The sequence below is a fragment of the Schistocerca americana genome, chromosome 7, assembly GCF_021461395.2.
Source record: "Schistocerca americana isolate TAMUIC-IGC-003095 chromosome 7, iqSchAmer2.1, whole genome shotgun sequence".
NCBI classification, from domain to species: Eukaryota; Metazoa; Arthropoda; class Insecta; order Orthoptera; family Acrididae; genus Schistocerca; species Schistocerca americana.
The window spans coordinates 131,337,841-131,343,068 of record NC_060125.1 but is presented as its reverse complement, the minus strand read 5'-3'; positions in this window follow the sequence as shown (position 1 = coordinate 131,343,068).

The following is a 5,228-nucleotide window of genomic DNA, read 5'->3' as shown; positions in this document are numbered from 1 at the left end:
TATAAGGCGCAGCTACCGTGCGGAGATACAGAATTTTTATCAAGTATGATCGTTCGAACAGTGGCCCTTCCCATTAAAGAAGAGATCTGTAAAATAAAAGAAAATCACTTTCAGATAGCCACGGAGTCCTCTATTATGCAGGCGCAGTTAGGAGCGGTGCAGTGCCGCAGAAACGTTTAAATGTAAATTTTCCAGACACTCAACTGAATAATCACGGTTCCGTTATCGGCAGAAAGGTTGCGGGAAAGAAGAAAAGGACGAGGATGAAAGACTTTTAGTTACACACAAAGAAAACAATAAGACATAGCTACTTGGACGCACCCAATCTTATAGAGAGGGTATCAGGCAAATACAGTGTTTATTTGTTCTGATATACTACTTGAGCTGAGTTCAGAGTGGCACCGACAACGGTTGGCAGACGAAGTCGCCAGATGCCTCCTGATAACATCTCCCGACAGCTTCGCCAGAGTGCGTCCGATGTCGACTGTCAGTTTTTGCCGAGATCAAAGAGATTATGTTAGATGAGGTTTTAATCTATTCTATCAAGGAGGTTAGAATCTATTTTAACGTCCTTGGGCGGGATGGATGCCACGATGCCTGTTTGCTTCGAGACGAATGCTGCATTACGGCTTTTGCTATTAAAAAGACGCCCGATGCAGGTGAATGAGCTACATCTGTCTCGAAAAGACTAGTGAATACTGAACACTGTTTCCTTAGTTACTGGAATAACCAGACATGTTTCACGAAAGTGTTAGATGAAGACGGAAACGTTTTATTTCACATTCGAGATCACTGAAAAGCATCATCATGTGTGAAACGCACACATAAATTCTAGAATAATATACTCAGGACACGTAAAGTACTGAACAGCGGAAACATGAACACCACATTTACAAACCATATAATACAGCCGATTCACCGCCCTACTGGCATAAATTCCGGCTCCATTTTGTATAGAAATGTCACTGCTTCAGGGAAAAGAATATCATTTGAATGAAAAAGATTGTATGCAAAATTCTCTGTTGTGCACATAATTTTTCGAGTATTGTGAAAACAACCATACGTACTGCAGTACGTGTATGCTACAAACTATAAGGCGCAGCTACCGTGCGGAGATACAGAAGCAGTAAATAATACATAGACAGCAAGTGCCCACTGACAACATCCCGAAAAGGCCCAGCACAGTAACTTCATGCATAAGATACGCCGCTCCTGTCACTTGAACACATTATTTTTGAAGATTATAACTTAGGCCTACAATCTTCGATAGCAGCGGTAGTAGTAATTCGTAGGCAGCTAACCTGGCCATCTACCAAAGTCCGAAAAGTATCCATTAAGGTACGTTTAGGCGTAAGATACGCCGCCTATCTCACTTGGACGAATTTATTTATTTATTTTTTTTTTTTTTTTGAGGTTATAGTTGACATCTGTAATTTCCCACAAGGTTTTCCCTGTTTGTGGTTCCCATGAAAGCTGCGATTTCAGTCCATGGATTCCGAGCTATATCCCGATTACAATGTTTTTCATCGTCAGGATGCCATCAACTCTTTCTTTCTTGGATTAAATTTATCAGTTACTGACAGCCCAAATTTCTTGTGTGAGAATGTCGGCCGACTTGACCAAAGACAACGAACTGATCTGAATTTCACCGACTGTCGTCCGAAGTCTGTACGTTCGAGCGAGGAGATGGGTTGCGTTGTGACGGCGCACGCCCTGGCCTTGTGACTTTGTTGCGTCGGTCGACGCCGGGATCCACCGGTATCGGTGGCACTGTGGCCGAAGCCCACAGTTTTGAAAATGATCCCTTAAAATACGACAGAATGTACCTCCATCTCAGACTGCCAAATCAATATGTGTTGGAAAAGGAAAGTCATACCAAGAGCATAGCAACAAGAAAAAGTTATTTATATCGCTGTTTCAAAAAGGAGATAGAAGTAACTGCCAGGATTCTAGAGGGATTAGCTTGCTGGACACAGCATACTGGAATTACGCTAGTATTTTGAGTAGCAGGATAAAGGTAGTATTGCATGGTTTATTAAGTAAATAAGAGATGAATTGTAGTTGGGAAACAGATCACTGGAAGACGAGCGGAATTCAGTTGAGGGATCCATTTCGTATTTGTTGACGGGAAAAGTTTGCTAAAGTTAACGAAGAAAAAGGGTGGCGGATAGTGAAGAACAGAAGGTACTCTCTCCACTTAATAAACACTTTAAGAAGCCTATACGAAAAAGAACACTGACTTAGATTTGAAAGCATACCTTGGCGTTCTTATTTACGTCAAAGTACAGCCCTCGAAATCTTGAAACCTGATATCGTCCACAAGTATTTTTTCGCTAGTGATCCACCGATTTGCGTCCACTGCATACACAAAAACTGTCTCAGTGCGTTCAGACGGACTTGGACAATTCTAGCAGGACAATACGACACCCCACACGTCCAGAATTGCTACAGAGTGGCTCCCGGACCACTCTCCTGAGTTTAAAGACTTCCGCTGGCCACCACACTCCCCAGACATGAACATTATTGAGCATGTCTGGGATGCCTTCGAACATGCTGTACCGGACTAACTGCTGGGTTGGGGTGAGAGGTGGCAGACAAGGGTATATGATTTCTCCTGTTTTGTTATGTATCATCTTCTATGTATGATCTATGTCATCCAAGAAATTAACATGAATGTTAATGTGTTTGATGACACAGATTACACACAGAACCTACCTGTCCACTCAGGTTTGACTAACGTTTGCCACGGAGTGTCGCGCACACAGTTCACAGACTACTGAATGGCTTTGCTCTGTGCTTCTGTTTTGTACTGAACCAGGTGTTATGGCGACAACTCTCAAGCCTGCTAATGTGGTTTCATTACATGATGTTTTCAACTACTGCTTACTTTCCTGTTTTATCTGTGCTTGCATACTATTTAATTTTTACCTTACATCATTGTGTATCGGGCCAACCATGCACTGCCGGTGAAACTGTATGACTTTAATTCAAAACGGGTTAAACGTTCTAAGTGCTCTTTTTATTCTGGTGACTATAACCAATGATTGTTTTGTACCTTGTATTCTAATGCGTATTTGTGACATGTATGCAGTTCTCGAAGTTTCCCCAGAGTAATAAGTGTGCCTGCGTGACGTCGACATCTTGTCATGATATTCGGGCTGACAACGATTCAGCCAACTTCAGGTGAATGTTTTACGCTGGACATTGCTGGTGCGCGTCGCCCTCTTCTATGGTAATACTGCTTCCTCTGAGGAGCGTAGGCGCATGCGTAACAGGGACATTGCATGCACACTCTCTGTCGGAATGCGGACTTATGGGGTTAAAATTCATGCGTCAATATAATAAGATTGACTGTCACTAGATGTCAAATGTTTTCTGTCTGAAGATATTAAAGAGATCACCGGATCACGCGCCTTATCCAGTTGAAAGCCCATCAAAATTAGTAAGATTATCCGCCAATCATGTTTTCACAGATTCCTAATTAACTGTATCCCACAAGAACGCAAGAGAAGGAGACACTGGTCAGGTCTAGGACGGTCCTCCCGTATGCCGGCAATATTTTTTCGGAACTAGGAGGAATTCCAAAGAAATATTATGGTAAAGTAATCATTCGGCCACCTGCAAAGACCTGTGCACATGTCGGTCCTGCAAACAATGACATGGAATTACGGAGGGCTGGAGTCTGCAGAATAACGTGTCAGTGTGGCAAAGTCTAAACTGATCACACAGCAAGTAAAGTACGTGAAATGTGCGCTGAATATGAGCGCCACACTCGCCTTTCGTAGCGCAGCAAGTCAGCCATACGCGAGCATTGCTTCTCCACACGATTATTCTGTCACAGAATTCTTGCACCCCTCGAAAAATCTTCTGCGATTCAATTGTGAAGCAATATCTGGAAACACGTTTGACGGAAGGTCGTATTGGTTATGATGGCGGCTTTCGAATGTACGAGGCATAGGGTCCGGTTATATCTACACTATCTTCAGAAAAAGAAATTACACTTAAATACACGTCTAGCGACAATTAATTTTATAATGTCATCATCAGCCCAGCATTTCAACATGTGAAGTGCATATAATATCACCGTTATGCGTGTGCCTGGGCTCCTCAGATGTAGCAATATCCCAATAGGGCGCTTAACCTGAAAGAGGGAGCTTTCAAAGCGGTAACCTATGCGCATGCGTCTGCTTACCAATTTTTGGTATAAATTTAGTGATGTGCGCCAGTGGTGTCCAGTGTAAAACTGCGTGAGCCGAGTATCGGGTCCTATCTTTGGTTCAAATGGCTCTGAGCACTACGTCACGTGACATAAGCAGCCAGTGTGGGCTCAAGCGTTACGTGTGAAGCATTGAAAGTGTTGTGTATTTCCGAAGTTAGATAGAAATCTTAGAGATAAAACTGCCTCTGTTAGCACATAAAACGAAATATAGTCAGTGGTACCGTACAAAGTTGTTAAGACTGGTAAAAAATTTGACCTGATTGACTGTGAACTTATATTTAAGATGCTCACAATAATAATTTGTACTTTGTTCCACACAATGTAATGTACAAAAAAAAAAATTGCACTATGCAAGTATCGTACCTACGACCTTTCATTCAGTGACTATTAACGTTACCCGGAGACTATTATTACTGATGGAACGTGGCTGCTAATGTACATTGTTTTAATACAAATACAGTTGTTACTGTTTCCTACAGCATACTTTTCATCGTAGGCCTAGTTTTATCCAAACACATTTTTAAAATATTGCATTCTCTTGTACCTTCGTAATCATTCTCCTAAAGTGATACGACAATTTGCAGACAAAATTGTATAGGATGGACCCGACAAAAATATAAACCATGCTTAATGTTGTAGGCACGTTTCTCAACTCTATTTACTAATGTACCGCGCATATGGATTTGAATCCAATGCTTTATTTCGTATAATAAAAGAGACATTGAGCGAATTTTCGTAGTACCGAGTAGCAGGAACAAGAAGTAAGTCGATATAGGGCTTATTAGCGATGGATTTTTCCTTGCACTTGCGAAGTAATAAAAATGGTTCAAATGTCTCTGCGCACTATGGGACTTAACATCTGAGGTCATCAGATGGCCGCCATGTCGGCCGACGCTGCTGCCAGTAACCGCGCGTTCGCGCCGTGTTTACTCAGACGCTGCCTCAGCACTTACCGGTGCAACAGCTGCCAGCTACCAGTCCACGGCAGCGCGCCGGCCTCTGTCTGGAC